The sequence below is a fragment of the Lissotriton helveticus genome, chromosome 5_1, assembly GCF_964261635.1.
Source record: "Lissotriton helveticus chromosome 5_1, aLisHel1.1, whole genome shotgun sequence".
In the NCBI taxonomy this organism is placed as follows: domain Eukaryota; kingdom Metazoa; phylum Chordata; class Amphibia; order Caudata; family Salamandridae; genus Lissotriton; species Lissotriton helveticus.
The window spans coordinates 597,948,987-597,961,899 of NC_136065.1; positions in this window are offsets into that span (position 1 = coordinate 597,948,987).

Sequence of the window (12,913 nt, forward strand, 5' to 3'; positions counted from 1 at the left end):
CGTCGTTCTGAGTGGCCCTAATGATCATTTCCAGGCTCATGGGCAGGGGTCTCGACCTCTCCAGCACGACCTTCACATACTCCTCGGTCTCTTCCGTGTCCTCTTTCTCCACTACGGTGGCAGCTCGGGGTGCCTGGAGAGATAATCTGCTGGGTTTGTCGCTCCCGGCTTGTACTCCACTTGGTAGTCGTACTCTTGCAGTTGGAGAATTCATTTCTCAATTCTGGGGGGGTGGCTTAGATACTGACCCTCGGAAGAGGGGGATCAGAGGCTTGAGAGAGCGCAAATCAAGAAAAAAATAGAAGTGCACCATATTTACAAGCACGTTGTATTAGTTTAGTAAACATTATATAAGAGTGTCGAATCTATAGAGTGAAAATACATAAGAGTGTTTAATTTAAAATAGAATACTTATATCAAGTGTGAAGAACTAATGTAGATGTTGTAGAGATGTTAGAATGATGTTGAAATCCCATGTTATGTGGCTGTTGTAGGGGAAATGTAATTCTGCTAAACGTAGAAATGTGTAGGCCACATGGCAGTTCACATAGAGTACGAGATGCTGTTACACTCTTACACGATGATGGATTTTGATGTTATTGTAATTCAAAGTATTATTGATCATAGAACTGAAAAATATGTTTTATAGAAGTGTTTCATATAATCATTGTGTGTAATAAGCTAGAATACTGTTTAGACTAAGAAATTAAATGTTTTACAGAGTGCACAGGCCCGTTTCATGTAATTCTAATAGGCCTGAATAGACAAAGTCGTTTCTTTTGATCTGTATGTGCTCGTTAGAGAAAGGTCGTGCTAGGCACAATTTGTGGAGCTTGTTAGATGGTTTACGACTTAGAAGATACGGTGGAGGCCGGAATTTGGGGCCCACAGTACAAGTGTCCGTTTGCAGGTGCGAGGAGGTTCTAATCAAGAGAGTGATGAATAGACTTTTGTTCAAGAGAGCCAGGCACAGGCCTGGAGGAGGCTTCAGGAATTTCCTGGGGGGTACCGTCCTGCCGGAGAGGAGCCTGGGAAGCAAGGTCAACGATAACGATGGGCCCAGAGGAGTATCAGCATGGAAAATGCCAGAACCAACACCACGTGATGGGCGTCTCTAAAGGGCGTTTCTATTGTAAATGTATTAGGGACAGCACCCCTGGGTGGAGTTAAGGCAGATGGTCTGAGGAACCTAAGAGAGCGGATGGGTAGGCAGATAGGGAACTGAGAGACATTGTTTTTGCAACAAAGACTAAGGGAAGTGTGTGATCTTCTTTGGAAGTGACCACTGCTGACACCTTTTTAGGTTAAAATCTTGCTAAGTAGGGATGTCACTTAGTCTAGTGTAGGGACAGTCTAATCTGATTTTCTTCCTTTCTGTAAATGACTCATAAGCTACACCTTGTGTCTATTCTTGCTACTTTGATGATTTTTGAATTGGTTTTGGTAATATTCTTCTGCCGACTAAGAGCATTTAGAAAATGTATGTTTGTATTGATACCCGTATATCTTTTGAACCTTATATTGAGATGTTTGTATCTTCAGTTAAGTTTGGCTTTGTAATAAACTTTTAAACTCATTAAGAGTAAGTGGTTCTTTAGAGTGGTGTAAGTCATTAATTTACTGACCTAGTAGTGGATTGCCTTTTACTCTATGACAGGTACCAACGGTTCAGTCGACCGGAGTTGGGATCTAGATCTATAACAATAGACCAGAAATCCCGCGTTAACAGTTGGTAGCAGAGTGAGGATGGTTACCTTCTTGAGGAAGGTGATCTAGACTAGGTTAAGTTTACCCCCAGGTCCCTAGAGATCGAGAGGTGGCCTGCCGAAGAGGGTGCTGACGGCGCGAGAGAAAAGCAGCAGAATCGGACGAGAGTGAGTATAACAAGGGTCATGCGTGGACAGATTGCGGTGTTTTATGTTGTATCTGTATTGTAATGTCATGCGGAGTTGAATGCCTGTAGTGTGAATGAGAGAGGGTTGTGAGCGCGCGCAACCTGGCAGACTGGTAAACTGGTAACCTGGGAAACGGGGGAACCGGTGAAATGGTGAAAATCTTAAGTTCGGGGAAGAGCTTAAGTGGTTTGGGTGTATCGAACATCCAGAGTAGTTGTCGACCAGAGGAAAGGGGGTCATGAGGTACCATTGATCGCCCGCAGGACCGAGATAGGGGGAATGCAAGAGTGAGTGTGTGGGTAACGGACGCAGGTCGAAAGTTACCGTGTGTAAGTAACCTATCAGAGAAGGCGATTGTCTGGACCAACGGAAAGACATTTCGTCAGTTAAGGTGAGAATTACAGTTAGACTGTGGACGTACAGTCAAGGAAAGTGATCGCTTAGTCGGAAGTAATAATTTTTCAGAGTATGAATGGGATGCATGCATGACCGGGAGACGAGCGGAGAAATAAGGGGAACTGCTGCGAAAGGGGGACGAGTGACGTCAGCGAGAGCCGCGCTGTGATAGGCCGGTCGGTGTGAAGCCGCACTGAGACGAGTGACGTCAGCGAGAGCCGCGCTGAGATAGGCCGGTTGGTGTGAAGCCGCGCTGTGATAGGGCGGTTGGTGTGACATCAGCAAAGAGCCGCGCAGTGATAGGCCAGTTAGCGAAAACCGCGCTGAGATTGGTGGATTGTCATCAGGAAGTAAACGAACGCGGAGAAAATAGAAATTCGTAAATTTTGAACATGAAGTGTTTTAAATGTTTGAGAGGGATTTTTAAGAGAAAGAGAAGAGAATCTTATTACGGGGAAAAGGCACCACCGGAGGGTACACCAGCTCACTATATGGCAACGAATGTTGGGTTGCATACTATACTGTGGCTTGGTACTTGGAGTAAGATTACAGAGGGGAATGAGGAACTGACTTTTCCGAAATACGGAACGTTTAGACTAGAAGTGTTACATCAGTTGAAAGCAGTTATGTCCTCATTGAGACCTTTGCCTATACCAACACAGTTTGAGGCGCTTAATGCATGGATTAGGGCGGCGCACGACAGGAGTCAGAACAGACGCCAAGAAAGGGTACGGCGATCAGTAAGGGCAGTGCAGGATGCCAAATGGGATGCGGAGGCTAAGAGATGGAGGGTACAGACGATTGAAGTGGATAAGTTGTACCCAGTGAGAGAGGTTACAGGAGAAAAGAGACCAATAGAAGAAGATGATGAGAGCGAGTCGGAGGATAACCTAATAAATAGGTTGTTGATAGATAAACCGCCTCCGGACTATAGGGAGACAGAAGGTACGGAGCTCCCAAAGGAAGACAGGGTGGACATGGAAGGAAATAGGCCATTCCCTATAACGAATTGGGTGCCTACCAAAGGTGAGGAGATACCTCAACATAGCCCTGGACAAGGAGTAGTCGGAAGGATTGTGGTGCAGAAGATGCCAGCAACAGAGAGGGTTGAGTCTTATGAATTGCCTGATGCTCTTCAAGTACCCGTTACCATAGGTCCTATAGTGTCGGTTTATCACCCAGAGAAAGGGAGAGGGGAAGAACAGGTACGGCTAGAGAGAGAGAGAGTTGAGATGGAAAGAAGGAAAGAAGGAATAACACGACAAATGCCTGGAGGCAATTGCCGGGACCGATAACGTGGAACACCCCATTGGATTCAGCAGTGGGTCCCGTAACAGAACAGGGGGGTCAGAGAGGACCGATGGACCTGAGGGGACCACGGCCGAAATCCTATAAAGAGTTGAGGGCTGACCTGAGGGAATGGGATGGGTCCACAGGAGTACCGAGCAACAGGTCAAGAGCAGAAGCAGAATGGGGAAGTCGAGGCAACGGGACATTATCTCACTGCGGGGTTAGCAAAGGCAGTCAGGAGTGGGACGGTAAAAGTCAGGAGAATAGAGGAGTTACACGTCATACTGACAGAGGGAATGGGCAGGAGCAAAAAAGCAGCAGTACGGAGTGTGGAGAGACATCTCGTCCCATTCAAAGTGGGGGAGACCAAAGGACCCAAGACTACAGAGATAGGTTTAGGTGCATTCGCCACGCACCTAATGATAACGTACAGCACTGGAATCGTGGGAACATGGGGAACAGTGAAGGATCTTGCCATGCGTCGAGTGATCAGAGGTCACAGGCGAATTGTGAAGACATGGGGAATAATGGAATGTCTTACCATGCATCTAGAGAAACCATGCAGAATGAGAAATGTGGGATTATGGGTAATAGAGGAGTGTTTCATCATACACCCAGAGAGGATGGAACTGCATGGGACCTGGAGAGATGGGAGCATGGGAGGACTCCCCATAACTCGCCTGAGCCTAGACGTAGGACTCAGAGCTGTGATGGGAGAGATGTAAATAGACTCTCTAGAGATGGCATACTGAAAGCTGTAATAAAAGCCAAAAGACTCGATGTGACCAGTTTAAAATCTGACCTGGACGAGGTAATAGATGGTACAGTGCCGATAGAAAGGATTGACATGTACGAACAAGATGAGCTGCTGTTTATAGCAAAGGACATCACTCGAAAAGCCAGAGCAACTCATGAGAAGCTGTCTGAACTGGCAGACAAGTATATGGTAGATTTGTCCAGAACCAAGGCATTACAGGGTAACCACAGGTTGCATTATTCAGATCAGGACTTAGATGAGAGGAGGACAACTGGATTAAAAACACACATAAGGGAACTGATCACAGGAATAAGAGCATGGAGAGATCTAGACAAATGGGAAGAGAGGTGGTCGAAAAAGGGAACTGTTAGGTGGAGTGCGAATGTGATGTCTCCGGAGGGAAGGCTAATGCAGATGGAGGCATTCCCTTTGCGAGAAATAGCGAATGGGAATTATGTACACGTACCCCGGAGTAGGGGAGATTTGGCTGCATTTACAAACTCATTTCCGAAGTTAAGGGAGAATCCTGTAGAGTGGTACAAGCAGGTAGAGAGGTTCGTCAAGATTTCAAAGGTATTGTGGATTGATTTGAACACCTTATTCGACATTGTGGTCCCAGGAGACTTGTGGATAGCATGCAAGGTTAGTGTCGAGTGGCCAACTGCAGAACCAGAAAGGGATACTCGTACTAATGGACCGTCAGAAAGTGTAATGGTAAAATATGAAAGGGTGATGACATGGCTGAAGGAGAAGGTGCCACCACAAGACATAGATTGGGTAAAAATAGACCGAACAAGACAGGAACCCAAGGAGACAGTTCATGAGTATTATGAACGATTGCTGAAAACGTTCAAACAATACAGTGGATTAGATGTAATGGATCCTAAGGATATAGGAAAGTTTGTATCGAAGTTTGTTCTGGGGTTGAGACCTGATATTTGTTTGATGATTCAGCAACATTTAATTTGTTGGCAAAACAAACCATTGGATGAGATTTTGAGATACGCAAGATATTGCAGTGATGAGATAGAGTCCAAAGCAAAGAAACTAAAGGAGAAACTGATGATGGTGCAGATGCAGTCAGCTGGAAAGGGAGGACAGCAGCAATAGGGAACAGGGACAATGGGACGGAAATGAAACAGTCAGAATAAGGACAACGAGGAAAATCCGAGACCTAGAATAAACTTTGCTACACTGAAAAAAACGACAAAGTGTCATCAGTGTCACCAGGTGGGACATTGGAGACGCGAGTGTCCCTATAACCCTGAAAACGGAGAACTGGAAGTTCTAGAGGAGGAAGTTCAGGAAGTTCCAGTCCAAAGGGTGACAGTGACAAAGGGTAAGGTGGCCAAAGGGGGGACTTCGGCTCCACGAGCTCAGTTCCCGCAGCCACCAAAGATTACGACAGGGGGAAAGGTCTATAGACAAATGCCTTTTTTCACAGGTAAAGAAGAGTGTTAATACGTTGATCCATTGACGGGATGACGTGTAAGTAGAGAGGAGGACTGTACCCTCGGGGCAGTTCTAGAGGTGGATCAAAGAGGACCGTTTGTCGAGGCTGAAGTGGCAGGGTGCCCTACCACATTCTTGGTGGATACTGGAGCTACTCGATCAACTTTGAGATTGGCAGTGGTTCCAGGTCTACCAATGTCGGGGGAAACGATTCAGGTGGTAGGAGTTGCAAATAGGAGAATGAATAGCCCTTTGACGGAACCAGTATCAGTGAAAATAGGAAACTACACAGATGAACATCAGTTTGTGGTATGTGATTCTAGTCCTGTGTGTTTGTTAGGAAGGGACTTATTGTGCAAACTGAACTGTACAATATACTGCACACCTCAGGGAGTAGAGGTACAGACTACAGACGATGATGCTACTTTTAAAGTTACAAATTCGAGAACATGCATAGAACTGTATCCTACCCTGACTGTGGAGGACCTTCCTTGGGACTTACGAGATGCAGTGTCATCAGAGGTATGGGATTTTATTGGAGAAGAGATAGGACTGATCAAAGGAGTAGAACCAGTGAAGATTATGGTTAAACCAAATGCTGAATATCCAAGAACGCCCCAATACAAACTGACCCCGGAGACGATTGCAGGAATAAAACCTGTAATCGACTCTATGATAAAACAGGGAATACTGAAGGAAATCGTGGGAAGTCCATGCAACTCCCCGATTATGGGTTTGCAGAAACCTAGTGGGAAATTTAGAATAGTGCAAGATCTTCTAAAGATTAACAACATAGTTGTTTCATGTTGTCCAGTGGTACCAAATCCATCAGTGATATTGTTTCAGATACCATTCCAAGCTGAGTGGTTCACAGTGATAGACCTTTGTCAGGCTTTCTTTTCAATTCCATTAGATGAGGAGAGCCAGTACCTTTTTGCTTTTAAGCTGGAAAATCGTGTCCTAACATGGTGTCGTATCCCGCAAGGGTATACAGAAAGCCCATCAATTTTCAACCAGCTATTGAAGAAGAATCTTGAAAGTCTAGTACTGCCACAGAACTCGGTTCTGGTCCAGTACATAGACGACCTACTTGTTGCGTCAGAAACGGAAGAGGCTTGTAAGATAGATACCATTGCCTTGCTGAACCATTTAGCTGAAAATGGACACAAGGTATCTCCGAACAAATTGCAGTACTGTTTGACAGAAGTACAGTACTTGGGTCATCGGATAGAAAAAGGAAAGCGCAAAGTGTCACCAGATAGGATAGAGGCGATAATGAAGATGAACGCGCCTACGACACAGAGAGAAGTTAGGATGTTCCTAGGAATGGTTGGGTATTGCCGACAGTGGATAGCTAACTTTTCACTGAAAGCAAAACCTTTACAAAAACTGACGCACAAGGAGGTGAGTGATCCGGTACCATGGGACAAGGACTGTTTGATGGCGTTTCTACAGCTGAGAGAGGACTTGTGTCGTGCTCCGGCTTTGGGAATGCCTGACTATGAAAAACCATTTTCACTTTTCTGCTGCGAAAGGGAAGGTTGTGCTTTGTCAGTTTTGGTACAGATTCATGGAAATGCCCGTAGACCAGTTGCATACTTTTCGGCTACCTTAGATCCAGTAGCCGCAGCGTTGCCCGGATGTCTCAAATCCGTTGCTGCAACAGGTGTCAGCATTGAACAGTGTGAAAATATTGTCATGGGACACCAGTTAGTGGTGTATGTACCTCATTCTGTAGAACTGTTAATGACCAGGACCAAGACACAGCACTTGACCAGTAGTAGGCTCACGCGCTACGAGCAAGTTATACTTGCTGCGGAGAACGTGACCCTTAAGAGGTGCTCTGTTTTGAATCCTGCTCCATTGATGCCACTTCCTAATGATATAGAAGGCGAGGAATGTGAAGATCACGATTGCCTTGATGTGACTGAACTATGCACGAAGCCAAGACCAGATATTGTGGATGAGCCGTTGATCGACCCTGATGAAATTTTCTTTGTTGATGGCTCATGTTTAAGAGACGATACTGGTCGGTTGATAGCAGCTTATGCTGTTTGCACCATTACTGGAGTTGTAGAAGCCGCTTGCCTGGAAGGAGTACACTCCGCTCAGGTAGCTGAAATCATTGCATTGACACGTGCTTGTTTAGCAGGAAACAAAATTAGAGTCACCATTTATACAGATAGCCAATATGGTTTCGGTGTAGTTCATGATTATGGGCAATTGTGGTCTCAGAGAGGTTACATGACCTCCTCTGGTTCGCCTATTCGAAATGGGGAATTTGTGCGACTGTTGTTAGAAGCATTACAAGGTCCAGCAGCAATTGCAATTGTCAAATGCGTAGCCCACACCAAAAATACAGATTTTGTGTCGCAAGGTAATAGATATGCAGACGAAGTTGCCCGCTATTGTGCGGAGCAAGGATATTCTTTCACGGAGGTGGAAGTGGGTGGGGCTCAGGAAAGGACCGAGTTAAATTTGATGCTAGAAACAGTTGATATTTGGGAGGATTTAAAAAACATGCAAGAAAACGCACCTGATTCTGAGAAAAAGGCATGGGAAACAGCAGGTTGCGTGAAAAGTGAAATGAATTTTTGGGTTTCAGCAGATGGAAGGGCAGTGTTACCTGAGGAATTGGTGAGTCCAATGGCACGACAGATACATGGTCCAGTACATTTAGGAAGAGATGCTATGCTGAGGGTATTCAGGCAGACCTGGTATTGTCCTAAATTCAGGATTGCAGCAGAAGCAGTGTGTAAGAGGTGTGTTCCATGTCAGCAATTGAATGTAGGGAAAAGAACACCAGTTACAATGAGTCACATTGGGAGGTCTGGGGGGCCTTTCAACAGAATGCAATTAGATTTTATTGAAATGCCAAGAAGCAACCGCCTCAGGTATGTCCTGGTGGTTGTATGCATATTTTCCAGATGGGTCGAAGCATACCCTACACGCAGGTGCAATACACTCACAGTAGCAAAGTTGTTGCTTAGAGAGTTGATCCCGCGCTTCGGGGTGCCGACCTCCCTGGAATCAGATCGAGGAACTCATTTCAACAGTGAAGTTGTGAAGATGCTTTGCTCTGCATTGGACATTGATCAGAAGTTGCACTGTAGCTATCGACCAGAGGCTTCAGGTATTGTGGAGCAAATAAATGGCACACTCAAGTCCCGAATAGCCAAAGTATGTTCATCAACGCCCTTAAGCTGGCCTGATGCTCTGCCCTTGGTACTCATGAGTATGCGTAGCACACCAGACAGGAGGACAGGTCTCTCTCCACATGAAGTTTTAATGGGGAGGTCAATGAGACTTCCGTCTGTACCAACTACAGCTTTGTTGAATATTACAGATGACCTGATCCTGGATTACTGCAAGGGTCTGTCTGACGCCATTCATTCTGTGTCTCTTCAGGTGCAGGCTACTGAAGTTCCATCTTCAAGAGATCTATGTCACGACTTGTGCCCAGGTGACTGGATTCTGCTGAAGAAGCACGTCCGGAAGAACTGCCTAGACGTGCGTTGGAAGGGCCCCTATCAAGTTATCCTGACAACGAATACCGCTGTGAAGTGTGGAGGGTTGCCAAACTGGATTCCCGCTTCCCATACTCGAAGAGTTCCAGCACCCCTGGAAGAAACAGCTCCTCTCGCAGATGAAAATCCAGCCGTAGACGGTGAACCACTAGAGGGGATCAATCAAGCTGTGGGGGTGTCGGAAGAAGTTGGGAGCGCTACAGATCACGAAGAGGGACAGGACGGCAGTGAAACTGAAGTTGCCACAGAAGGAGAAAGTTGCTGTGAATACGGCTCAGACACAGATCAAGCCCAGAGTGATCAAGAACCGAGTGTACGGACAAGATATAGGAGAGAGAGGCGTGGAGAAGCTAGTTGGCCAAGTGAAAGAAGAAAGAGGCCAAGCTTGAAGCCAGCTCCAGAGAAAACTCTTACGCCTGTATCTGAAGACTCGGATTTGGACGAAAGTGCACAAGGACAGGAACAGGAAGGTCCGAGAAGATCGAGGAGGGTGCGAGTGCCTTGCAGAAGATACGCTACTTCTGAGTGGACCTACCTCGCTGCAGATGTCCAGTGTACAGAGATCCGGGAGGGTCAGGGAAGTGACCCCGACCAGTACTGACCCCATCATAACAGTGGAAATAGTGTTTTTGATACCGGGAGTGGAGGTCGAAGGGTTGCTGACACTCAATATCCTCTATCCTCCTTATCTGAGCGGAATAAGAGACCTGGTTTTAAACAGAATAGAATTTCCGATTTGTTGCCCAAGGAGGTCAATACTTGAGGAGGTTCTTCTTCGTTTGGAAATATTTGAAGCCGTGATTAGAGTCGCTGGAACACGTATAATTTCGGATTGCTAAAAGACAGTGTGAAAGACTTTGTAAATAAACAAATTGAGAGATAACCCAGCGCCAAGTGGAAGAAGAAGAAACTAGGGACTTCCATTTAGTGGACGGAGAAGGGTTAGGGTTGTCTGTTGCTATAGAACACCAAGACTGATCTTGCGGAAAAGATAATCAGCTTCCAGGTGTGGTTCGGAAAGAGACATTGTACAAGGAAAGAGACATTGTGCTGTGAAAGAAAATCAGAGCTATACTGACTGGAGATCATGGAGGCTGGCAACCCGAACCGCAGGACCAAATGTAAAGTAGGCACACTTTTAGTGGGAGTAATTTCTCTTATAGTTTTAGTAGTTACTATATCATATGTAGTGGGACATGAAAATGAAGAAAAGGCTGCAAAGGAAGCAAAAATTGTATCGACACAGAAACCTACTATTGCTGGTAAAAAGGGGGACAATACAGAGAAAGATAAAGCTTTACTAGCAGCAGAGACTCGTAGGTTACATGTAGATGAATCACAGGGAAATTTTAAATCAAATGCATATGCTAAATTGCTTTATGAATACATTGATGCTATGGAGGCCAAGAATTGTTATGTTTGCATGAAATTGCCAGCCTCTGTAGACGAAGGTATCAGATATCATCATCTTCCATTGACTTATGGAATCACATGTAGTTTGTTGCTTAGTATATTCTATGAACGTGATGGGTTTGAATACTATTTTTCAAACTTCGATGCTGTTTTACCAGAAGTGCCGAACTACAAGCATTTAAATAAGTGGGATTATTATAAGAGTGAAGACAGATTACAGAAATGTTTCCTTCCTTGGAAAACATTAGATACTTCACACGCCCGAAGAAATAATTTTACTTGTAAAGTGTCAGAAATTGAGAAAAAGTTTGTAGGACAAGTGGATGATCGATACCGGAGACAGAAGATTTTAAAAGCTTCAGGTCAATGGAAAACAGATTGGACCGAGGAAGAAAGGGCACACCAAAGAAAGGGTAGCAATGGTCCAATAGCTTTAGACCGAGAGAAAAAGGGGAAACTGTGTATACATAGAGGTGAGACCTATTATGAGAATGTGTTTGTGGGAAAAGTAAGTTGTGAACATGCTTTCCAATTAGAATATTATTCGAAAGACTTCTTGAAGGAAATGCAGGTGATCCCAAATGTATATTTTGTCTGTGGAAGAAATGCATACGTGAAACTACCAGATAATTGGTATGGATCATGTTATTTGGCAATTGTCTTACCCAAAATATACCATGCTAAGGATTTGGAACTTATAGAGGGAGGAACTCAAGTTAGAGGAAGAAGGGATGTAAGTGCTGAGGAGGTAGTTGGAGACGTATTTGGTGCTATGTTTCCTATTTTAGGGATAGCATTAAATGATGTGAAGATTAGAAGATTGGCAACAGTTGTAGATAGGTTGTCGGCCAGTACTGCTAGATCATTAATGCTGGTGGAGGGAGAGATGCAATCGATAAGGGCAATGGTTCTTCAGAACCGACTTGCTCTAGATGTTCTGTTAGCCAAAGAGGGAGGAGTCTGTAAGGCTTTGAAGGTCCAGGAATGTTGCACTTACATTCCAGACAATTCAAAACCTTTAGAAAAGTACATTCGGAACATTACTGAAATCCATCATGAGATTGAGGATTTGACAAAGGTAACAGTGTGGGAGAAAGTAGGTCAAGGAATGGGTAAAGTTGGAGGTTGGTTTGCCAACTTAGGAAAAGGTATTATTTGGTACATACTGAAACCTATCATCATAATAGTGATTTGTATAATCACTTTGTGGGGATTGGTGCGGCTGTACCAATGGTATAGATCAAACAGGTTGCAAAGAACCATGAGAGAGCAGGAGAGGAGATTGACTGCGATGCAGGATAATCAGTACAGGAGTCTAAAGGCTCTAGAGATGATGAAACGAGGGGGTACTGCAACGACTTCCATTTGACTCAGTCCATACCTCAGAGATGGTGTTGTGATGGTGATGACTACTAAAAGTCATCAAAGGGGGGATTGAGAGAGCGCAAATCAAGAAAAAAATAGAAGTGCACCATATTTACAAGCACGTTGTATTAGTTTAGTAAACATTATATAAGAGTGTCGAATCTATAGAGTGAAAATACATAAGAGTGTTTAATTTAAAATAGAATACTTATATCAAGTGTGAAGAACTAATGTAGATGTTGTAGAGATGTTAGAATGATGTTGAAATCCCATGTCATGTGGCTGTTGTAGGGGAAATGTAATTCTGCTAAACGTAGAAATGTGTAGGCCACATGGAAGTTCACATAGAGTACGAGATGCTGTTACACTCTTACACGATGATGGATTTTGATGTTATTGTAATTCAAAAATTATTGATCATAGAACTGAAAAATATGTTTTATAGAAGTGTTTCATATAATCATTGTGTGTAATAAGCTAGAATACTGTTTAGACTAAGAAATTAAATGTTTTACAGAGTGCACAGGCCCGTTTCATGTAATTCTAATAGGCCTGAATAGACAAAGTCGTTTCTTTTGATCTGTATGTGCTCGTTAGAGAAAGGTCGTGCTAGGCACAATTTGTGGAGCTTGTTAGATGGTTTACGACTTAGAAGATACGGTGGAGGCCGGAATTTGGGGCCCACAGTACAAGTGTCCGTTTGCAGGTGAGAGGAGGTTCTAATCAAGAGAGTGATGAATAGACTTTTGTTCAAGAGAGCCAGGCACAGGCCTGGAGGAGGCTTCAGGAATTTCCTGGGGGGTACCGTCCTGCCGGAG